Source organism: Trichosurus vulpecula, chromosome 3 (assembly GCF_011100635.1).
Source record: "Trichosurus vulpecula isolate mTriVul1 chromosome 3, mTriVul1.pri, whole genome shotgun sequence".
Lineage (NCBI taxonomy): Eukaryota > Metazoa > Chordata > Mammalia > Diprotodontia > Phalangeridae > Trichosurus > Trichosurus vulpecula.
The window spans coordinates 310,863,929-310,890,123 of record NC_050575.1 but is presented as its reverse complement, the minus strand read 5'-3'; positions in this window follow the sequence as shown (position 1 = coordinate 310,890,123).

The window sequence follows — 26,195 nt, the reverse complement described above, 5'->3', positions numbered from 1 at the left end:
TGGTCATTACTACAGCTGAAACTGGAGATAACTTTTTTCTACCATGTCTTTCCATATAAAATCTTCCACAAATTTCCTGTTTCTCAAACATCCTCATGGATGTTTTTTTTTTCCCTACCAGTTCTCGTATGCTATATTCCCCAGTCCCCTCACCATTTCAGTGGCCTTCTTTTGGATTTTTTTCATGTTGTTTTGTCTTTCCCAAAATGTGATGCTCTGCAGTATTCCAGATGTGGCCTGATGATGGAAGAGTTTTATTACTTTCCTTAGTATAGACACTACGCATCTGCCACTTTGGGGTTCTATTTTTCATTTGACTAATATTGGTTATGGAGGTAGCTAGGTGGTGCAGTGGATAGAGCACCAGACTTGTAGTCAAGAAGACTCACCTTCATAGTTCAAATCTGGCCTTAGATTCTTACTGGCTGTATGACCCTGGGCAAGTCATTTAACCTTATCTCAGTTCCTCATCTGTAAAATGAACTGAAGAAGGACATGGCAAACCATTCCAGTATCTTTGCCAAGAAAACCCCAAATGTGATCACAGAGAATCAGACATGGCTTAAATGACTGAATAACAAAAGGCAAATACCAGAATTAAGAAAAGACAAATGCCTCTTTGGAAGAGGGATTGGGTTTTAATAAAAAAAATATAAACCAATAGATTATGATACAGTTTTACTCTGGGCTATGACAAACAGGAAGCTAATTGCAAGATATCATCATTATTATTATTTATTAATGATAATTAATTAGAATTTATATAATACTTTAAAGTATCCAAAGCTCTGTATATTTGATTCATGCAGTAATCCTATGAAGTAGGTGCTATTATTATCTTAATTTTCAGACAAGGAAACTGAGACTGAGTGAAATTAAATGATGCCAAGGACCACAAGCCTAGGTCAATGGTGGAATTTGAACTCAGGTCTTCATGACTCCAAGTTCAGATCTCTTACCCACCAGGATCACAACCCTAAAGCTAGAAATCACCTTAGAGGCTATTGAATCCAACCCTTTAATTTTGCAGGTGAAGAATTAGAGGTCCGAGATATTAAAAGTCTTGCCATATAGTTAATAAATGTCAGAGGAAAAATTTAATTCTAGGTCCTCACATTCTAGAGCCTATTTTTTGCCCTCTTCCCCACCATACCATATAGCCTGGGAAGTCATTCCTGGACATTTCAGGGAGTAGACCATTTGTGTGACTCATTCTTTCCCCCCTTAAATGTCAACCCTTTTATGATGATTCTGTGCCAGTGTGGTCATGGATTAGATTTGCTGTGCTCCTTCTCTCCTACCTGGAAGACTATGGGCTCTGAGGGATTCTCTGGAAGTTAACTGCCCCATAGGAAGGGATTAATTCAGATTTTGATTGCTTTATTTTTAAATATAGACAGTATATTTTCTTACCTTTTCCATAAGAAGGGTGATGAGATTCCAAAAGTAAAGACATCAGGGAATTCAGACAAGAAGGAGGCATCCAAGAAGGATGGTAGACTCATTTAATATCTGTAGTGAAGACAGCAATCTGTCCTCCACTTCATCTCAGTTTCTGTCCCCTTTCCTGATGCAGCAATCCTGACGTCAGTCAGCCTCAGTAAACAAGTAGTGGAACAGCAGGTCTGTGTGGGCTGAAGGTAAATGGGAGTCCAGAGGGGACATATCCTCTCTGGCTGTGTGTTCCAATCTCCCATTACTGGCTTGAAAAATAATATGTTATTAAATCTCTAAACCTCCAAGAGTTTCCATCCCTTCATACAATTTTGCCTCCCTCAAGCGAATGAGAGCCAAAATTTATCTAAGTCATTTAAACTGAAATGTCATTTGTGCTGAGCCAAAACTGGGCAGAATGACTGTTTCCTTAGCACCAGATTAGGCTTTATTGGGAGGAGCCCATGCATGCCTGAACCTCTGCCCTAGAGAAGTTTACAATCTTTGTTGAGGTGATGAAACTAAAACAGGGGGAATCCAAGATGATGTAAAATTAAATGTCCAATTGTTTGAATCAGTCAATAAAAGTAGCCAGAGGAGACTTCCTGGAGGGGGAAAAAGAAGTAGATGCCTTGGTTTAGGCTATGGCTATACCTTCAAAGAAGTGCCAGAGCAGGGCTTTAATGCTGTCAAAGTCTCAAACAATGTAGTTTGTGACAGCAGCAGTGATCGAAAATTATGAGAAAACATACCATGCAATGAATTAATTAATCAGCATTTATTAAATACCTACTATGTGCCAAGTACAATAAGTGCCTACTTTGTGCCAAGTACAGTGTTCAGCACTGGGATAAAAAGAATGAAAATGACATGTTGGGGGCAACTAGATGGTGCAGTGAGTAGAGCACCAGCCTTGAAGTCAGGAGGACCTGAGTTCAAATCCAGCCTCAGACACTTGACACACTTACTAGCTGTGTGACCTTGGACAAGTCAATTAACCCCAGTTGCTCTGCCTTTACCCCTCCAAAAAAATGACATGTTAATTTTAAAACTTAGATTAATTTAAATCTTAAAACTAGACTAAGATTGGGGCAGCTAGGTGGTACAGTGAGTAGAGCACTGGCCCTGGAGTTAGGAGGACCTGAGTTCAAATCCAGCCTCAGACACTTGACACATGTACTAGCTGTGTGACCTTGGGCAAGTCACTTAACCCCAATTGCCCTGCCAAAAAAAAAAAACAAAAAAAAACTAGACTAAGGTTTATGGGATACTGTATTTATAACTATATCATTTATGTAGACATCTATATCTATACCTATATTTACAACTACATCAACACACAAATTCATATACAAATACACATATGTGTACATATATACATGAAAATGTGTATGGCGTACAGATACATATACACACAGAGATATATAGATATATGTGTATGTATATGTGTATATGTATGTGCATATATATGTATACACACACGTCCATATGCAGATACATTGTATACCTGCACGTGTATATATTATGTGTGTAAGCATGTATTGCAGGACATATACCCCCCCCAATAAAGATACAAGGTAATATTAAAGGTGAAAGCCCTTAAAACATTTTGAAGGAACAAAGAAAGAACTTGAACAAAAGGTGACATTCAAGTTGATTCTTAAATAAATCCAGAGTGTCCAAGAAGTGGAGGTAAGAAAGGAGTTCATGACAGACATGGGGACCAACCAATGAAAAGAAAGAGAAAGGATATGAAGTCTAACATGTGAGAAACAGCAAAGAAGCCAGTATGACTGAAAGCTAGAATAAGAAAGTTGTAAAGTGTTTTAAATGCCCAACAGAAGTGTCTATATTTTATCTGCAAGTAATAGGGAGTCATAAGAGTTTAGTTAGGGCAAGAGAAACAAAATGGTCAAACCTAGGCTTTAGAAAAATCACTTTGGCAACTCTGTGGATGGATTAGAGTAAAGTGAGGCATAAGACAGGGGAGTAATTAGAAGATTGTTGCAATAGACATATGAGAAGTGATAAGGACCTGAACTATTTTGGTGACTATGTGAATAGAAAGAAGTGGACCTACGGGAGAGACACTGTGGACATAGAAATAAAAAAGATTTGGCAGGTTGTTGAATATATAACATGCCAGAGAGAAATTGAGGGCAACACTGAGGCTGAGAATCTGCATAATGGGAAAAATGTTGTTGCTTTTGACAAAACAGGAGTGAATGAGAAGGCAGTATTTTGGGGGAGAGTTAATAAGTTTAACATACTGATTTAATATGTCTACAGGACAGTAATTTCAAAATGTCAGATATAGATGAGAAAATAGAGCATAAGAGAGAGACTAACACTGGTAATGTAGATCCAGAAGTTGTCTGCATAGAGATGCTAATTAGACACTGAGAGTACAGAATCAAAAAAAAAAAGAATCTTAACGTTATAAAGAATCTCAGAGGTAATGTAGAGTAGAACATACATGAAGCATAAAACTTCTAATAACATCCTCAGAAATTGTTCAACCAATCTCCTCTTAAAGACCACCAGTAGTGATTCACTACTTACTTCCTGAAAGCAGCAATTTCTATCTGTGGGAAGATTAACAGAAATCTAGAATAAGGGAAGTATCATCCTCCTCCATTGCCTTTGTCAGAATGCATCTGAAGTCTTGAATTTGACTTGAGGTTTCATATTTTAGGAAAGTCATTAACAAGACTATTATCCTATGAGGAAGATGGTGATCAGGATAATAAGAAGTCTACGGTCCTTGTTACAGGAGGTCAGGTTGAAGGAACTGCGAATGTTAACCTGAACTAAAGAAAACTTGGGGAGCCAGAGAATTGTCCTCACATACTTAAAGGACTACATTATGCAGAAGAAGTATGAGACTTGTATTTAGCCCCTTCATTCCACTCATACTGTAACCCAGTCCTATATCATCTCTCCTTTGGATTATTGAAATAACTCTTTGAAAACATTTTTTTTCTGAAAACACAATAGTGACCACTGGATTGGAAAAGATCAGTTTATGTCCCAAACCTAAAGAAAGGAAATGATGAGGAATGCTGAAAATACCGAAGAATTATCATTTCACATGCCAGTAAGGTTATGCTTAAAATTCTGTAAGCTAGGCTTCAATAATATGTGAACTGAAAATTACCAGAAGAGCTGTTTTGCAAAGAGGCAGAGGAGCTAGAGGCCAAATTGACAACATTTGCTATATTATGGAGAAAGCAAGGGAATTCCAGAAAAACAAAAACAAAAACAAGAACATTTACTTCCACTTCATTGACTGCACTAAAGCTTTTGACTGTGTGGATCACAACAAAATGCAGCAAGTCCTCAAAAAGAAAGGAATACCAGATCATCTTATTTGTCTCCTGAGGAACCTGTATGTGGACCAAGAAGCAATAGCTATAACCAAACTTGGAAAAACTGACTGGTTTAGGACTGGGAAAGAAGTTCATCAAGGCTGTATATTGTCACCTTATTTATTTAACTTATATGCCACGTGCATCATGTGAAATGCCAGGCTGGATGAATCAAAAGCTGGAATCAAGGTTGCTTGGAGAAATATCAATAATCTCAGATATGCAAATGATACCATTCTGACAACATAAAGTAAAGAAGAATAAATGAAGCCTCTTGGAGAGGGTGAAAGAAGACAGTGTAAAACTGGCTTTCACATCATCATCATCACCATAACAACAACAACAATAATAATAAACAACTAAGATCTTGACAACTAGTCCCATCACTCTCTGGCAAACAGAGGGAGAAGAAACATAAGCGATGTCAGATTTTATATTTTTGGGCTCAAAAAACACTGCAGACAGTGACTGTAGCCATGAAATTAAGGATGCTTGCTCCTTGGGAAGAAGGCTCTAGTAAATCTGGAAAGCATGCTAAAGAGCAGAGACATCACCTTGCCACCAAAGTTCTGTATCATCAAAGCTATAGTTTTTCTAGTGGCAATGTATGGATGTGAGAGTTGGACTATAAGGAAAAGATGAGTGCTGCAAAAATGACACTTCCAAATTGTGGTGCTGGAAAGTAATTTTTTGAGTCCCTTGGACAAAAATGACATCAAACCATTCAATACTTAAAGAAATTCAGGCTATTCACTGGGAGGTCAAATGGTGAACTTAAAACTTAAATTCTTTGGCCACATAATGAGAAGCTAGGACTCATTGGAAAGGATCCCGATATTGGGAAAGATTGAAGCCAAAAGGAAAAAGAAATGGGAGAGGATGAGATGGATAGACAATATTACAGAAACAATGAAGAGGAACTTAAATAGACTTCAAGAGATAGTGAAGGATAGAAAGGATTGGTGTGCTATGGTTCATGGAGTAATGAAGAATTAGGTATGACTGAATAAGTGAAAAACAATAATAATAACTCTCTAATGGGTTTTCCTGCCTCACTTGTTTCCCCATGACAACCTCTTTTCCACTCAGTTGTCAAAGTGTTTTTCTAAAGCTCAGGTCTGACTATGTGTTTACCCTACTCAGTAAATGTCTGCAGCTCCCTATCACCTTTGAGTATCGTGTATAAAATGAATTCAAATCTTTTGAACACGACTCATTTACAACAATGTAAAGGGATGACACTATCAGAGTGATCAAGTTTCTTACTTTTGCTATTAGACCATAATTTACTTTAGAACAAGAACTTTTTGGAAGCAGGACACTGCTTCCTAGCTGTGACATTAAGAACATTTAATAGCAACTTCAACAATAACAATAATAGGTATACTAATGTTAATATGATAATAATAAATAGCATATATATATAACACCTTAAAGTTTGCAATGTTCTCTCTCTCTCTCTCTCTCTCTCTCTCTCTCTCTCTCTCTCTCTCTCTCCATAAAACCTCATTTAACCTTCACCACAACAGCCATATGAGTCAGATGTTATTATCCTCAATTTAGAGAAAAATTGTAGGTAGAAGCCTTTATTATTTCCATTTGCAAAAAATTGAGGCTGAAAGTTTAGTAATGTGCTCAGGGCTATACACCTAATAAGTGTTAGAGGCAGAATTTGAATTCAGGTCTTCCTTACTCTGATGTTCTTATCCACTGTGCCTTGCTATCTCTAATGTGACCATTGGCAAGTCACTTAACCTTCTAAATTCTTAGGTTTCTTGCTTATAAAATGAGGCCAATTAGGGGGCAGAACCAAGATGGTGGCTGGAAAGCAGGGACTCGCTTAAGTTCTCCCCCAAATCCCTCCAAACACCTATAAAAATGGCTCTGAACAAATTCAAGAGCTACAGAACCCATGAAATAACAGAGGGAAACAAGTCTCCTGCCCAAGATGGCCTGGATGGTCGCTGGGAAGGGTCTATCACACCATGCTGGGAATAGATCACAGCCCATCATGGGCCAAGCCAAGATCAACCAGACTGGGAGTCAGGCAGATCAAGCCTTAGGACCCTGAATCACTGAGGTGTGGCACTTACCAGATTTCTCCACCCACAAATGCCAAAGACAACAAAGCATGTTAGTGGGAAAAGTGCTGGATCTGAGCGACAGAAGTGTGTGGTCCAGCCCCAGCCCCAAGAGTGGTGTAGATGGCTCTGTGGCAGCAGCAGAAAGCTCCTGTGGCTGTCTTCAGAACTCCAGCATCAGCTGCTTCAAGAGTCCCTGGCCCACACAGTGGGAGGAATCAAGTGGCAGATCAGTGCAGGAGTGCAGGGAGTGCTTTACTGGTGCAGAGGCAGGGTTCTCTTGCTTTGCTCTGCTTGGATCTGGGTTGTGGTCTTGGTTGGCAGTTTTTGGGGAAGGAGGAGCACTGGTGTGGCAGAGCTTCTGGTGACTGTGGAGTGCAAGTAGCTCTGAAAATGGCAGCGCAAGGCCCCTAAAGCTTTGGACAAAATACTCTCTACTCTAAAAGCAGTCATACCCTGACAAAAATCTCCAGGGTCAAATAGTTGGCTGGGAACATGAACAGGCAGTGCAAAAGGACTCAGACAATAGAATCTTTTTTTTTGGTGACAAAGAAGAACAAAACATACAGCCAGAAGAAGTCAACAAAGTCAAAGAGACTACATCAAAAGCCTCCAAGAAAAATGTGAATTGGTCTCAGGCCATGGAAGAGCTCAAAAAGGATTTGGAAAAGCAAGTAAGAGAAGTAGAGGAAAAATTGGGAAGATAAATGAGAGTGATGCAGAAACATCATGAAAAACAAGTCAACGACTTGCTAAAGGAGACCCAAAAAATACTGAAGAAAATAACACCTTAAAAATAGACTAACCCAAATGGCACAAGAGCTCCAAAAAGAATTAGCCAAATGCAAAAGGAGGTCCAAAAGATCACTGAAGAAAATTCTACCTTAAAAATTAGAATGGAGCAAGTGGAACCTAGTGACTTTGTGGGAAATCAAGAAATTATAAAACAGAACCAAAAGAATGAAAAAATACAAGACAATATGAAATCTCATTGGAAAACCACTGACCTGGAGAATAGATCAAGGAGAGATATTTAAAAATCATTGGACTACCTGAAAGTGATGATCAAAAAAAACAGCCTAGGCATCATCTTTCAAGAAATTATCAAGGAAAAGTGCCCTGATATTCTATATCCAGAAGGTAAAACAGAAATTGAAAGAATCCACTGATCACCTCTTTAAAAAGATCTCAAAAAGAAAACTCCTAGGAATATTGTACCCAAATTCCAGAGTTCCCAGGTCAAGGAGAAAAATATTGCAAGCAGCCAGAAAGAAACAATTTGAGTATTGTGGAAACACAATCAGGATAACACAAGATCTAGCAGCTTCTATATTAAGGGATCAAAGGGCTTGGAATATGATATTCCAGAGGTCAAAGGAACTAGGATTAAAACCAAGAATCACCTAACAGAAAAACTGAGTATAATACTCCAAGGTGAATATAGACTTGCAATAAAATAGAGCACTTTCAAGCTTTCTTGATGAAAATAACAGAGCTGAACAGAAAATTTGACTTTCAAATACAAGAAACAAGAGAAGCATGAAAAGGTAAACAAGAAAGAGAAATCATAAGGGACTTACTAAAGTTGAACCATTTTGTTTACATTCCCACATGGAAAGATGGTATTTGTTACTCATGATTCGTTTATTGAGGTTTTAGGGTAGTTGAAGGAAATACACACACACACACACACACACACACACACACACACACACACACACACACACGCACACACATACACACACGTATATATATGTATATGTACATGTATACATAGAAGGCACAGGGTGAGTTGAATATGAAGGGATGATATCTAAAAAAATAAAATTAAGCGGTGACAGAGGAGTACATTTGGAGAAGAAGAAAGGGAGAGATAGAATGGGGTAATTATCTTGCATAAAAGTGGAAGAAAAATCAGTTCATTGGAAGGGAAAAGGGGGCAGCTGAAATGGAATGAGTGAATCTTGCTCCCTTTGGATTTGACTTAAGGAGAGAATAACATACACACTTAATTGGGTATCTTACCCCACAGGAAAGCAGGGGGAAGGGGATAAGAGAGGGGGGATGATAAAAGGGAGGGAGGATTGGGAGAGGAGGTAATCAAAAGCAGACACTTTTGAAAAGGGACAAGGTCAAGGCAGAAGATTGAATAAAGGGGGACAAGACAGTGATGAAGGGAAATATAGTCTTTCACAACATGATTATTGTGGAAGTGTTTTGCATAATGATACATGTGTGGCCTGTGTTGAATTTCTTGCCTTCTCAAGGAGGGTGGATGGGGAGGGAAGAAGGGAGAGAATTTGGAACTCAAAGTTCTAAAAACAAATGCTCAAAAAAGTTGTTTTTGTATGCAACTTGGAAATAAGATATACAGGCAATGGGGTCTAGAAATCTATCAGTAAGAGGAAAGGGGATGGAGGGATGAGTGGGGTGACAGAAGGGAGGACAGACTGGGGAACAAAGCAGTCAGAATATATTCCATCTTGGAGTGGGGTGGGAGTTAGTAGAAAAAGGGAGAAAAATTATAACTCAAAACCTTGTGGAAATCAATGTTGAAAAGTAAAAATATTAAATAATAAAAATATGAAGAAAAATGAAGTTTGTCTCAACAGGATCCCCAACATATCTTTGCAACCTTGTCGTACATTACTGTAATATTAATAGAATGGGAAAATCTTTCATGCCCATTAGTAGGCCTATGTGACCTGCTTTGAGTCACATGGAGGGAGGAAGTGAGAGAGTGAGGCAGAGCTGGGAGAGAGCAAAGCATAACGGAGGCAGAGTAGCTAGCCTGAGTGAGAGAGGGAGGAATTTTGCCTAAGAGAGGCCAAACAGAGAGAAGGCTTGGGGATGTTGGTGCTCCCTGGATTGGTGATGTGTACAGACTTCTTTGTTTCCATGGTGGATCTGGCTTTCTGATATCTGAATAAGTATCTTGGTTTTGTCTTTGGAAAAAATAAAATAAAACGACGGTAATTACACGTACACTACAAATCTTATAAGCTTATTATGAGTAAGAAGTTTTGTAAACCTTAAAATAGTATACAAGCTTGAATTATTTTTAATTATTATTATTATTTTCATGAAATGAAAAATCTAATGTTTCCCATTTTAAAATTTTTCTCTCCCTTCATTATATAAGTTATTTCTCCTGGAATATACAAAGGGTTAACGGTCACATTAATTACCTCAAGATAATGAAACAACTAGATCCAAGTAAATATGGTGTTATTTTATTCCTTTAAGAAAGACATCTGATTAAAGAAGATGGCAAGCAAGTAAAAAAAGAAAATCTGCTTCCATGGTTTGAGGGAAAAAAGCATAATTTAGCTGTGTCGAAATAGCAAGGTGAATCCAGAGTACCTTCCATGCCTGTTAGAGTAGAAATTCAGGAGGAAGGGATGGCACTGATACATGAGGTGTGAATAGCAAAGACAGAGATTAATTATTTCCAAGGTATATTCCCACAAGGCTGTTAATCCATTGTTTTTTCACTCGTTGTCAGAGCAACCACTGGAGATGAGTGGCCTGCCAATAATAATCAAGGGAGAGTGAAGTCAGGTTGTGAACTCTTACAATTGACAAATGTAAAACTCTGTGTGTGTGTGTGTGTGTGTGTGTGTGTGTGAGAGAGAGAGAGGGAGAGAGAGAGAGAGAGGGAGAGAGAGAGAGAGACAGAGAAAGATCTTCTGGCTAAGGATGGCAAGATCCTTAAGTGAAAACAATGAGTCTTATTTGACAAATGAGAAGTAGCCATATGTCATCATTTGGAAGTTTCTCCCCTATTTTTTCCTCTTTTTTTCTCCATGTATCCTGGCAGATGACCCGATCCACTGCCATAGCAAATCAACTGGACACAGAGATAAAGTCTAAGAGCCATACAGGGTTCTCTGAGTCTTCTTGATCACACCTTAGTAGATTGAATATCCTCACTTAAAATAGACATCTTTCAACTTTATCATAGGTTACATGTCTCTTTACTTAAAGATGTTAGAGCAGTGGGAGGTTTTAGTACAAATTACAATATTTCTTTGAAGCCAGGGAGAGGTTGGCATCAATACAGAGGGCAGAGAGTGCTTGGTTGGTGAGAAAAGGAAGGGGGGAGCCCGAGGAAACTTCTTTGAGAAGGAAACTTAGAAATCTGAGGCAGAAAGAGGAGAAGTGAAGCAAAGAAAATGAAGAGGGAGGCATTGGGAGGGCAGATAAAACAGGTGGAAATAGGCTATCAAAGTCATCCATCAGGAGGAAAAGTGGATTGAAGTGAGTGAACAAAAATATAAATTTCTCCAGCTACATCAGCAAAAGGGCAAAGATTTTCTTATTGGCATTGAGCAACATGAGTAGGAGTGAGGCAGCCAGAGAGAAGAGGGGTAAAAAATTCAAAGCAAAATAATGGGAAAAAATAAGATCAAAACCTGAAGTCAGTCTCATGGGCTCCACATCAAAATGCCACATATGCATAGTCCCATAGGAAAAGAAGGTTTGCTGGAAATGACAAATGTTTTCCAATCGTATAGTTGGGCCAGGTTATTGAGGGCCATTGTTTATTAGTTTCTCGTTAGGCCAATTATGACAGTGGAATCCATTCATTCCTTCTGCAAACATTTATTAAATGCCTGCTATGCTCAGGATCCTGTGTTGGGATTGGGGGGGAAGGGAGGCAACATTCAATTTATTCCCCTGCCCTTGAGAAGCTGACAGTCCAGTAGGGAGATGACATTAATACAGGAAATTATAATTTACAATATCACATGATAGGAGAGTAGGAGAAGTACAGAATATGTCCTATGCAAGACCTGAGTGGGGAGACAGACAGAGGCAGTTATAACATTGGAAAGAGGGCTACATTTTTCACTCAGAGGACATTGGTTCAAATTCTGATTCAGCCTCTTTCCACCTGTCTGACCTTGAGGAAGCTTTTTACAATCCCTAGGCTACAATTTCCTTATCTGTAACACAAGAGTGTTTGAGGATATGACTTATAAGGTCCTTTCTGGCTTGAAGTCAATGGTACTATAATCCTATTCATTGACAGAGATGATCATGGAAGACTTTAAGAAGGAGTTGGCATTTAAATAAAACTTTAAAAGATTTACACAAAGGACAAGGAAAAGAGAGAACATTTCAGGCATAGGGAACAGTTTAAGCAAACAAACTCATAGAATTTAGAGCGGAAAGGGGCCTTTGTGATCATCTAATCTAAGACATAAAGATAGAAGAGTTGCTTAGAAAAGAATATTTATAGGACAGATATAAATCCAATGTGTTTGGCTAGATTGGAGTGGTTGTAGAGCAGTGACATGAGATAAAGCTAGAAAGGTAGGGTGGCAACAAATTTTGGAGGGCCTTGGATGCCAGGCAGAGGCTTTGATATAATGATGTGATGTTTGTTTATAAAACTAAATACCCCATAATGCAAATGCGTCGATACTCTGTTGATGTTTTCTTTTTCCATCTAGTAGCAGTACCAAGAAAACAGCTTCTTTTGCTTCAATCATGTGTTTGTAATTAAATACCCTAGCACATGGGTAGGGCCAATGATGGAACCATTCAGGACTGTAATGGTGATTACTCTCAGACACAGGCTGTGTCTGGAGGCTCTGGTGCCAAAAATGTCAGGCCAGTCATAGGAAGTCTGCAGTGGAAGACTTAGTTCATGAGAGTCCACAAGCTATAGGGATCAGTTGAAAGATTTCGAGTTGGAAGCTTACTTTGAAATGATCTAGTAAAATCTAACTCATTTTTTATAGATAAGGAAAATGGGGCTTAGAGTGATAGATTTTCCCAGGATCATACAGGTAATACTGTAAAAAGTTATCTAGGAAGTGAATCTAGACACTCTGATTTGAAAAGTTCTTTCTTTTTTATATTTGTAAATTTATTGTTTTATTGAATGAAAATCTATTTTCACTCTAATTAAACTTACTTAAGAAAAAAAAACTTGCCCAAATGTGCACAAACACATGAGTGTGTGTGTGTGTGTGTGTGTATGTGTGTGCAGGTGCGTGTGTGTGTGACAGTATGCAACCTGAGTCTATCACCTCCCATTTAGGAGGCATGTAGCATACTTCATCATCAATGCACTGGAATCATAGTTGGTCTAGTGTTGATGAGAGTTCTCAAGTCTTTCAAAGTTATTTGTCTTTACAATGTTGCTATTTTACAAATTGTTCTCCTGTTTTTTTTCACTCTGTAACAGTTCATATATGTCTTCTTAATTTTCTCTTTACCTGTCATTATTTTATTTATTTATTATTACTTTCATATGTCACATTTTTTTAGTCATTCTGCAACTGATGAGCACTCTTAGTTTCCAGTTCTTTTCCACTACAAATAGAGCTGGTAAAAAATATTTTTATATGTATGTTCTTCCAAAGGTTATTTCCAACATGTTACTCTGGCCAGAAATATGAGGTGCATCATATGGAGAGGGCAATGGGGAGCACGAAACACATAATAATAGTTATGATAATATTTGCATAGCATTCTCAAGTTTACAAGGGTCTCTACATATCTCATTCAATCCTTATGACAGTCCCGTGAGGTAGGTATTATTATTACCCCTAGTTTACATAGGAGGAAACTAAAGCTGAGAGAGATTAAATGATTTGCCTAGTCAGAGGGCTACTAAATATCTAAGGCAAGATTTGAAGTCAGTTCTTCTTGACTTCCAATTCAACTCTCTATACACTATACCACCTAGACAATAGGGCCTAAGGGAGTAAACACCTCTGGAAAATGGAAGAGTATATTAACTGTTCATTAATAGTAAGCTCCAAAGATCAGGCAGGAAAAAAAGAACACTTTGCTCAATGTCAGGTTTAAGTTCAAAGAAATACACTGTCCTAACAGATTTGAACTTGATGAAAGAATTTATATGAATAACAAAACATTTAATAAAAGTGATTATAATGTACCAGGGACATTGCAAATTGTCTGTGTTGTAAGTGAAGAAGACAGCACTTTAAGGGGATTTGGAAAATAGGGAAAGAGGTGGAGATAGAAAAGCAGTAGCAACATAGTTTGGAACATGACATGGTGAATTGGTTCCAGGAAAATAATAAGGTGACAGTTTATATATCAGAGCTCAGAGTTCCAAGGGTAGAGTCCAAGGTTCTAGTGAGAGAGGAATGAGGGGGATAAGGTAGATGGATAGAGTGTAGGTAGCATGCAGGTAGCATTGAAAATCAGCCAGAAAATGACAGAGACCTGGTTCTCAGCAATAAGGTTAATACCATTCTCATATGTTTAAGGTGGGTAAATATATTATCCAGAAATTGTCATACTCATTGGACAAACTGATAGTCTTATTAAGTCTTGGTATGAGGTATTAAACCAAACCCCATTATTTCTTTGAAGGGGCTTAAATTGTAGATAGCCCCTGACTATTGCCTGCATTTTCCCACATGAGTTGTCGCTGATCAGTGGCAGACACTTACATTATTTTTGTCTCTGGTTTTTCAAGATCATATTGCACAAGCATATGGAAACTCTTGGGTTTATACCTTGTCCTGAATTACTGACATTAGGAATATCTCATACAGTCTTATATTTCATGACACAATGGAATCTATATCCCTAGCATATAGCAAGGAATCTGACACATAGTAGGTAGTTAATAAATGTGGACTGATTTATCATTTTTTAACATATAACACTCTAGACTTCAATATTTCAAGGTCCAGGGCCTTTACTGGTGTGGATAATCTATCTAGCAATGCATATCGTAATTGTGAGTTGCTATGGATGAAACTTTTCTCACCTGGTTGTCAAGCCTTTTTGTGATGAGTTTTTTCCACCTTTGCAGACAACAGATAGATCATTGATTACCTAAGCTATATTGGAAACCTTTCTAGCTTAATAATATTTAACAGATCTTTTGGTCTCCTAGACTAGATTTTAAGGATTTAAGACCACCACAATGTCATGAAATGATCTAAAAAAAGGATTTTACTGAAGGATATGAATCTATACTTGAATACTTCCCTGGATGGGTAATCTCCTCCATGTGGACACTTGCTCCATACCTTTCCAGCATGTATAATTCTTTTTTTTTCTTTTTAAATCATTATTTATTTAATATTTTTAGTTTAAAGCATTAATTTTCACAAGACTTTGAATTACAAATTTTCTCCCCATTTCTACCCTTCCCCCAACTCCAAGATGGCATATATTCTGATTGCCCCATTCCCTACTCAGCCCTCCCTTCTGTCATCCCACTCTCCCATGCCCCTTTCCCTTACTTTCTTGTAGGGCAACACAGATGTTTATGCCCTATTGCCTGTATATCTTATTCCCTAGTTGCATGCAAAAACTTTTTTTTTGAACATCTGGTTTTAAAACTTTGAGTTCCAAATTCTCTCCCCTTTTCTCTCCCCACCCACCCTCCCTACGAAGGCAAGCAATTCAACATAGGACACATGTGCATCATTATGCAAAACCCTTCTACAATACTCATATTGTGAAAGACTAACTATATTTTGCTCTTTCCTATCCTATCGCCCTTTATCCAATTGACCCTGTCCCTTTTCAAAAGTGTTTGATTTTGATTACCTCCTCCCCCATCTACCCTCCCTTCTATCATCCCCCCCCCTTTTTTATCTCCTTCCTCCTTCTTTCCTGTGGGGTAAGATACCCAATTGAGTGTGTATGTTATTCTCTCCTCAGGTCAAATCCGATGAGAACAAGATTCATTCGTTCCCCCTCGCCTCCCCGCTCTTCCCTTCCAAAAGAACTGCTTTTTCTTGCCACTTCTATGCAAGATAATTTACCCCATTCTATCTCTTCCTTTCTCCCTCTCTCAATATATTCCTCTCTCATCCCTTAATTTGATTTTATTTTTTTAGATATCATCCCTTCATATTCAACTCACCCTGTGCCCTCTGTCTACACACACACACACACACACACACACACACACACACACACACATATATTTAAATTCCCTTCAGCTACCTTAATACTGAGGTCTCATGAATTATACACATCATCTTTCCATGTAGGAATGTAAACAAAACATTCAACTTTAGTAAGTCCTTGTGATTTCTCTTTCTCAACTACCTTTTCATGCTTCTCTTGATTCTTGTGTTTGAAAGTCAAATTTTCTATTCAGCTCTGATCTTTTCACTGAGAAAGATTGAAAGTCCTCTATTTCATTGAAAATCCATATTTTGCCTTGGAGCATGATACTCAGTTTTGCTGGGTAGGTGATTCTTGGTTTTAATCCTAGCTCCTTTGACCTCCAGAATATCATATTCCAAGCCTTCGATCCCTTAATGTAGAAGCTGCTAGCTTTTGTATTATTCTGATTGTGTTTCCACAATACTCAAATTGTTTCTTTCTGGCTGCTTGAAGTATTTTCTCCTTGATCTGGGAGCTCTGGAATTTGGCAACAATATTCCTAGGAATTTTCTTTTTGGGATCTTTTTCAGGAGGTAATCGGTGGATTCTTTCAATTTCTATTTTACCCTATGGCTCTAGAGTATCAGGGCAGTTCTCCCTATTAACATCTTGAAAGATGATATCTACGCTCTTTTTTTGATCAAGGCTTTCAGGTAGTCCAATAATTTTTAAATTATCTCTCCTGGATCTATTTTCCAGGTCAGTGGTTTTTCCAATGAGATAGTTCACATTGTCTTCCATTTTTTCATTCCTTTGGTTCTGTTTTATAATATCTTGATTTCTCATAAAGTCGCTGGCTTTCACTTGCTCCAATCTAATTTTTAAGGTAGCATTTTCTTCAGTGGTCTTTTGGAACTCCTTTTCCATTTGGCTAATTCTGCCTTTCAAGGCATTCTTCTCCTCATTGGCTTTTTGGAGCTCTTTTGCCATTTTGGTTAGTGTATTCTTTAAGGTGTTGTTTTCTTCAGTATTTTTTTTTGGGGGGGGGGTCTCCTTTAGCAAGTCATTGACTTGTTTTTCATGGTTTTTTTTGCATCATTCTCATTTCTCTTCCCAATTTTTCCTCTACTTCTCTAACTTGCTTTTCCAAATCCTTTTTGAGCTCTTCCACAGCCTGAGACCAGTTCATGTTTTTCTTGGAGGCTTTTGATGTAGGCTCTTTGACTTTGTTGACTTCTTCTGGCTGTGTGTTTTGGTCTTCTTCATCACCAAAGAAAGATTCCAAAGTCTGAGTCTGAATCTGAGTCCGTTTTCACTGCCTGGTCATGTTCCCAGCCAATTACTTGACCCTTGAGTTTTTCCCGTGGGGTGTGACTGCTTGTAGAGTAGAGAGTACTTTGTTCCAAGCTTGAGGGGCTGCGCTGTTGTTTTCAGAGCTATTTCTACACAGTAAGCTCTGCCACGCCAGCGTTCCTCCTCCCCTAAGAACCGCCACTGGGAGTGGACTCAGATCTTAAGTAGGCTCTGCACTCCTGCTCTGATCTGCCACTTAATTCCTCCCCCCAGGTGGGCCTGGGGCCTGAAGCAACTGCAGCTGTAGTCTTCAGAGCTGCACCACCTCTGCTGCCTCCAGGTCAGTGGTGAAACTGGGAACTCCTTTCACTCTGTCCCCCAGCTTGTCCCACTAATCTCCTCTGTTGTCTTTGGTGTTTGTGGGTTGAGAAATATGGTAACTGCCACAATTCACTGATTCAGGGTGCTAGGGCCTGTTCCACCCAGCTCCAGGTCTGATTGGTCCGGGTGCAGCCCATGCTGGGCTCTGCTCTGTTCCACTCCCAGCTCCATGATAGACCTTACCCAGTGACTATAAAGGCTATCCTGGGCTGGTGCCCTGCTTCCCTCTGCTATTTTGTGGGTTCTGCAGTTCTAGAATTTGTTCAGAGACATTTTTATGCGTGTTTGGAGGGTCCTAGGGGAGAGCCCTAGGCAAGTTCCTGCTTTCCACCTGCCGCTAGGCTCTGCCCCCACCTCGTACAATTCTTGTCCAAAGCTTCTCATGAATTCCTCTTAGAGGATCCACTCAACATTTTTAGGGCCTTCCTCTTATTCTTTCAATATGTTTATAGTAGCAGTGAAGCCCTTATGTTGCCCATATATTATCCCTAATTCTTGTTACAGAACAAGCCCACCTCCTTTTCTGTCATACAGAGAAATAATTGTTTCTCAAAATCATGCAGAGAAAGACATTCTAAAATTTCCTTTGAAAATGTTGTCCACTCTTTCACAATATGATGTCGGCAACATTGTTTCGTCTGGTGGCTCTAAATCTGTTGAGTCCCACAAAACCTAATTTCCTCGTTGTCTAACCTCACCAGAAAACAGGGGCCTTCTGAAGTCTGAGCTCACTGAATTCTCAAGGCAAAAGAGTCATTCGGCCATTGAGAAGGGAAATTAAATTTTAAGATCTAGTAAATTGATCAGTGAAGAGCATTTAAATAAATCTATAGCATTTAAATACTATGATTTTATAAAATTATTAATAATAGTGGTAATACTAATATCTAAGGTCAATGCAATCAGAAGATGAGAAATCTTAGGGATGTCATCGGTGCGTAAGCCATGAAATAATGACATCTTGGAGGGCTATTTGAAATCTGAGCTGCTATTGCTGAAACATTTTTATTTCTACCCCACACTGATTTCAAAGTGAAAAAAAAAGTCACACTGGCAAAGGGTAGAATTAACTCTGGCCTTAGATAATACTTATTGAGTAATATCCCTCCTGAGAATAGTTATTTATAGCCCTGTGCTATTCTGAGTGCTGAGGAAGATGGCCCAGCAGACTTTTGTTTTGTGGAGATAAGAGGTAGAAAACTCAGAGGGAAGCCTGAATCCAATCTGGAAATAGGTAAATGATGTATGAAGGCTTTGAAGAAAATTTTGCTTTTGAAATTAGGATAAACCAATAGGACAGATAGGACATTTCGTGAAGTACTGGCATGAGGAGGGGAGGAGAGTTAGCTACCATGTTTTCTTGTTCTTCAATTGCGTATGAGTTGTGAAGGAGCAACCAATAGTGAATTGACAGGAGTGTCAACAAAGAGGAGACATATTTTCAGTTGTGAAGTGAAAAGGGTATAGACTTTCTTTTACCCCTCTCTTGATTCAATTCTCTTTTACAACTGCATATATACTTGACTACAGTCAAAATATGCCATGTATGCTGCCTGAAGTCATGGTGTGTGGTAGGCAAAATGACTAGGATATTCAATTTAATTCAATAAACATTTCTTAGGGGAATACAAACAGCCAGGTGGTATGATGGATAAAGTATTAGATGTGGAGTCAGGAAGTTGTTGCTGTTGTTTTTCAGTCATGACTGACTCTTTGTCAATAAGGCATAAATCAGAGCTATGAATCCTACTCAGGCACAGGCCATGGAGAGTCCCTACCCATGGAGGGGATCAGGGATACTTAATTTGTTGACTTGAACAGAATAATATTCCACCTGTGAATAGAACATGAATTGTAGGGAAAGAATTCATTATTATTTAACCAGAAATTGACCTTCTTTAAAGGTGTATGAAGATCAGTCTAAAAGTTTTAAACATTTGTTAATGATGATGAAGCCCCCATTATCTTTGTCCCAAAATTTTAAAGACAGAATTGCCCATGAGTCAAAGTTCTCATATCAGAAAATATAAAAACTTCCCTTTGTATAAATGTCCAGAATCGAAATAAACAAACGAAAAATAATAACGATGATGTGATAGAAGTGGCTTTAGCAGTAATCTAAATCACACAATTTATTTTATAGAAGAGCACACTGACACCAGAGGAAGAAACTGAGTTCCCAAGAGGGAAATCATTAACCCAAGGTCACACAGCAAGTTTGTAGCAAAATAAAATTCAAACTCAGGTCACCTGAAATATTGATAGATTTGTATATATAGATGTAGATAGACACACACGTGTATATGCGTATATGTCTCTCTCTGTACATATACATGCCTATACATATATACATGTGTGTGTTCAGTCATTTTCAATCATGCCCAACTCTTTATGATGACATTTGAGGTTTTCTTGGCAAAGATACTAAGTGGCTTGCCATTTCCTTCTCCAGCTCATTTTACAGATGGGGAAACTGAGGCAAATAGGGTTTTAAAAAAACTTGCCCAGGTTCACAGGTCACATGCTTAGTAAGCATCTGAAGGCAGATTTGAACTCAGGTCTTCCTGACTCCAGGCCTGGCTCTCCATCCACTGCTCTACCTGGTACACATATATGTATGTATGTATGTATGTATGTATGAATATATATAAGCATATGTGTGTGTGTGTATATATATATATATATATATATATATATATATATATATATATATATATATATATATATATATATATATATATAGAGAGAGAGAGAGAGAGAGAGAGAGAGAGAGAGAGAGAATGAAAGGTGTTGGTGTTGTTCAGTCATGTCTGATTCTTTGTGACCCTGTGAACCATCCCTGGCATTTTCTTTGCAATAACAATAGAGAGGTTTGCTATTTCCTTCTCCAGTGGATTAAGCTAAACAGAGGTTAAGTTGCTTACCCAAGATCACGTAGCCAATGGGTGTCTGAGTGCACATTTGAACCCGGGTCTTCCTGACTCCAGGCCCAGTGCGCAACCTGGCTGCCATATATCTATACACACAAACACATGCATGTACATAAGTATATATACATATGCATATGTACACAGATGCATGACACATACAAAATGTGTATGCATGTTTTATATTTATGCACACATGTGTACTGTACAAGTATGTGTATATATACATGTATACATATGCATTTATATATAAATATGTGCAGATTCCACATTTCCATGCATATATATGTACACATATAATGTAACATTGTACTCTATTCATTCCGATGGTAGAGCTGAAGCAGTGTTTCAGTTGGTCATAGTTATAGTTTATGTAATTAGTTATATCATGACTCTCACCTCTCCTCCCCACTCCCAATTTCCAGTAGGATACAGTAAGCTTGGATTCATACAGGGTTCTAAGCTTTAATAGAATGACATATAGCTTTGATTGCTTGAAACTATACCAAGATTTTTTGGCTACCTTGTATATACCATCATGAAGTACTATCTAATTCTAGTGAACTGATGAACTCTGCTTTTCTCAGCACACTGTGGAATTATCCTATTCTACCTGGTCCTTAGCATCAAGAATTATGCTACTTTTCCATTTTTACATTCAAAGGACCTAATTTTTTTGTCCTTGGCACTTTGTACTCCCTGTATATAGTAGACACCTAATCAATATTTATTGAGTTGAGTTAAATTTAATGAAAGTTCTTTCTCATTAAGATATAAAACTTAGATCCTATAACAAATTCAATACTATGCTATGCATTTTACAATGATTATCTCATCTGATCCTCACAACAACCCTGGGAAGGAGGTGATATTATTATCCCCATTTTACAGATGAGGAAATAGAAGCAAACAGAGGTAAAGTGACTTGACCAGAGTCAGACAACCAACGTGTCTTCGGCTAGATTCAAACTCAGGCTTTCCATACTGTAGGCCTGGTTGCTCTACTCCAGCCTCTAGCTGCCCAAAATTTTAGAATTCACCTCAAAAGGAAGCAAAGGAATATCACATAGTCATTGCGAATAACATTCCTGAGTGGTTGCTCTTTAAAATGTTTGAAATAGGGATCTGGAATTATAAAATGATGATTAAACTCAGAAGTAAGAATACCAAGCCATAATCTATTGTGCTTCATATATCGTTTTCATTTGGCTCTAACACTTCCTAGGCATTTGACCATGGGGAAGCCATTTAACCAGAGTCTCAATGTTCCCATCTTAAATAGGCCCAATAATTTTTGGATTACCTTACAGATCTGTTTTGGGGAAAAGATTTCATTAATGTTAAAGAAAAGCAACCCTAAATAAGTATGAATATTATTCTAAAAGGAAATTTCAGGCAATGCAAAAAGTCTTGAACCTGTAGTTAAAAGAATTGAGATTGGGGAGAGCCAAGATGGCAGCAGGAAAGCAAGGACTTGCTTAAGCTCTGCCCTCCACAATCCCTCCAAACACCTGTAAAAATGTTTCTGAACAAATTCTAGAGCTGTGGAACCCATGAAATAGCAGAGGGATACAGGTCTCCAGCAGAGGAGTGCCTGGATGGTCACCAGGAAGGGTCTATTGCATGGTGCTGACAGCAGAGGGCAGCCCAGCGTGGGCCATGCCAGAACAGATCAGACCCCGAATCAGCCAGCTAGAACAGGGCTTGGGGCCATGAAACAGTGAGCTGTGGCAGTTACCAGACTTCATGACCCACAAACGCCAAAGAGCAGTTTAGAAGGAAACTGCAGGATCGAGTTCAGAGCGGTACGGCTGCCAGCTCTGTGGGGTGGAGGAGGTCGAGCAGCAGTGGCATTAGCAGGAAGCTCAAGAAGCTGCCTCCATAGTGCCAGCGTCAGTGGCTTTCCAAGTCCCTGGCTCACAAGGTGGGAGAAATCTAGCAGCAGATTAGAGCAGGAATGCTTTGTGGACACAAAGGCAGAGTCTCTTGTTGTGCCCTGCTTGGATCTGAATTGAGGTCCTGGTTGGTGGTTCTTGGGGGAGGAGGAGAGCTGCTGTAACAGAGCCTGAGGTGATGGTAGAGCAGAAGTAGCTCTGAAAACAGCAGTGCTTGGACATTAAGCTTGGGACAAAGTAATCTCTACTATACAAGAAGTCATATCCTGACAAAAAGCTCAAGGGTCAAGTAGTTGGCTGGGAACATGAACAGGCAGCAAAAATGAACTCAGACTCAAATTCAGACTCAAACTCAAAATGTAGATTCCTTTTTTGGTGACAAAGAAGATCTAAACATACAGCCAGAAGAAGTCAACAAAGTCAAAGAGCCTACATCAAAAGCCTCCAAGAAAAATATGAATTGGGCTCAGGCCATGGAAGAACTCAAAAAGGATTTGGAAAAGCAAGTCAGAGAAGTAGAGGAAAAATTGGGAAGAGAAATGAGAGTGATGCAAGAAAACCATGAAAAACAAGTCTATGACTTGCTAAAGGGGACTCAAAAATACTGAAGAAAGCAACACCTTAAAGAATACACTAACTCAAATGGCAAAAGAGCTCCAAAAGGCCAATGAGCAGAAGATTGCCAAATGGAAAAGGAGGTCCAAAAGACCACTGAAGAAAATACCACCTTAAAAATAAGATTGGAGCAAGTGGAAGCTAGTGACTTTATGAGAAACCAAGATATTATAAAACAGAACCCAAGGAATGAAAAAATGTAAGACAATGTGAAATTTCTCATTGGAAAAACCACTGACCTGGAAAACAGATCCAGGAGAGATAATTTAAATATTATTAGATGTCCTGAAAGCCATGATAAAAAAGAGCCTGGATATCATCTTTCAAGAAATTTTCAAGGAAAGCTGCCCTGATATTCTATATCCAGAGGGTAAAATAGAAATTCAAAAAATCCACCAATAACCTCGTGAAAAAGATCCCAAAAAGAAAACTCCTAGGAATATTGTACCCAAATTCCAGAGTTCCCGGGTCAAGGAGAAAATATTGCAAGCAATCAGAAAGAAACAATTTGAATATTGTGGAAACACAATCAAAATAATACAAGATCTAACAGGTTCTACATTAAGGGAATGGAAAATGACATTCTGGAGGTCAAAGGAGTAAGGATTAAAACCAAGAATCATCTACCCAGCAAAAATGAGTATAATGCTCCAAGGCAAAATATGGACCTTTTTTTGCAGAATCTTTTTTTCTTATTTTTTATTTAAAATTTTTAGTTTTAAGCATTAATTTTCACAAGACTTTGAATTACAAATTTTCCCCCCATTTCTACCCTCCTCCCACTCCAAGATGGTATATATTCTTATTGCTCTGTTTCCCAGTCAACCCTCCCTTCTGTCACCCTACTCCCCCCATCCCCTCTTCCCTTACTTTCATGTAAGGCAAGACAGATGTTTGTGCCCCATTACCTGTATATCTTACTTCCCAGTTGCATGCAAAAACCTTTTTATGAACATCTGCTTTTAAAATTTTGAGTTCCAAATTCTCTCCCCTCTTCCCTCCCCACCCACTCTCCCTAAGAAGACAAGCAATTCAACATGGACCACATGTGTATCATTATGCAAAACCCTTCCACAATACTCATGTTGTGAAAGAGTATATTTTGCTCCTTCCCATCCTATCGCCCTTTATCTAATTTTCTCTCTTGACCTGTCCCTTTTCAAAAATGTTTGCTTTTGATTACCTCCCCCCCATATGCCCTCCCTTCTATCATCCCCCCTTTTTATCCCCTTCGTCCTTTTTCCTGTGGGGTAAGATACCCAACTGAGTGTGTATGTTATTCCCTCCTCAGGTCAAATCCAATGAGAGCAAGATTCATTCATTTCCCCTCACCTGACCCCTCTACTCTCCCAACAGAACTGCTTTTTCTTGCCACTTTTCTGTGAGATAATTTACCCCATTCTATCTCTCCCTTTGTCCCTCTCTCAATATATTCCTCTCTCATCCCTTAATTTGATTTTATTTTTTTTAGATATCATCCCTTCATATTCCCTTCAGCTACCGCAATACTGAGGTCTCATGAATTATACACATCATCTTTCCATGTAGGAATGTAAACAAAACAGTTCAACTTTCATAAGTCTCTTGTGATTTCTCTTTCTTGACTACCTTTTCATGCTTCTCTTGATTCTTGTGTTTGAAAGTCAAATTTTCTGTTAAGCTCTTGTCTTTTCACTGAGAAAGATTGAAAGTCCCCTACTTTATTAAAAATCCATATTTTGCCTTGGAGCATTATACTTAGTTTTGCTGGGTAGGAATTCTTGGTTTTAATCCTAGCTCTTTTGACCTCCAGAATATCATATTCCAAGCCCTTTGATCTCTTAATGTAGAAGGTGCTAGCTCTTGTGTTATTCTGATTGTGTTTCCACAATACGCAAACTTGTTTCCTTCTGGCTGCTTGCAGTATTTTCTTCTTGATCTGGGAGCTCTGGAATTTGGCTACAATATTCCTAGGTGTTTTCCTTTTTGGATCTTTTTTCAGGAGCTAATCGGTGGATTCTTTCAATGTCTACTTTACCCTCTGGATATAGAATATCAGGACAGTTCTCCTTGATAATTTCTTGAAAGATGATATCTAGTCTCTTTTTTTGGTCATGACTTTTAGGTAGTCCAATTATTTTTAAAGTATCTCTTCTGGATTCATTTTCCAGGTCAGTAGTTTTTCCAATGAGATAGTTCAAGTTGCCTTCCATTTTTTCATTCCTTGGGTTCTGTTTTATAATATCTTGGTTTCTCATAAAGTCACTAAATTCCACTTGCTCCATTCTTATTTTTAAGGTAGTATTTTCTTCAGTGGTCTTTTGGAACTCCTTTTCCATTTGGCTAATTCTGGCTTTCAAGGCATTCTTCCCCTCATTGGCTTTTTGGAGCTCTTTTGCCATTTGCATTAGTGTATTCTTTAAGGTGATATTTTCTTCAGTATTTTTTTGGGTCTCCTTTAGCAAGTCATTGACTTGTTTTTCTTGGTTTTCCCGCATGACTCTCATTTCTCTTCCCAATTTTTCCTCTACTTCTGTAACTTGCTTTTCAAAATTCTTCTTGAGCTCTCCTATGGCCTGAGACCAGTTCATGTTTTTCTTGGAGGCTTTTGATGTAGGCTCTTTGACTTTGTTGACTTCTTCTGGCTGTGTGTTTTGGTCTTCTTCATCACCAAAGAAAGATTCCAAAGTCTGAGTCTAAATCTGAGTCCATTTTCACTTCCTGGCCATGTTTCCAGCCAACTACTTGACCCTTGAGCTTTTTGTTGTGTTATGACTGCTTGTAGACAGAACTTTCTCCCAAGCTCGAAGGGTTGTACTGTTGTTTTCAGAGCTATTTCTACACAGCATGCTCTGCCACACCCATGCTTCTCCTCCCCCAAGAACCACCAACCCGGACCAGACTCAGATCTTGAGCTGGCTCTGCACTCCTGCTCTGACCTGCCACTTAAAATTCCTCCCACCAGGTGGGCCTGGGGCCAGAAACAACTGCAGCTATAGTTCTGTCCTCAGAGCTGCACCACCTCTTCTGGCTCAGGGCGGTGGTGGAACCAGGAACTCCTTTCACTCTGTCCCTGCAGCTTTTCCCACTAATCTTCTCTGCTGTACTTGTTGTTTGTGGGTTGAGAAGTCTGGTAACTACCACGGCTCACTGATTCAGGGTGCTAGGACCTGTTCCACCTGGCTCCCGGTCTGTTTGGTCTGGGTGCAGCCCATGCTGGACTCTGCTCCCCTCTGCTCCCTGCTCCATGGGATAGACCTTTTCCAGCGGCCATCTAGGCTGTTCTGGGCTGGAGCTGTGCTTCCCTCTGCTATTCTGTGGGATCTGCAGCTCTAGAATTTGTTCAGAGCCATTTTTGTAGATTTTTGGAGGGACCTGGGT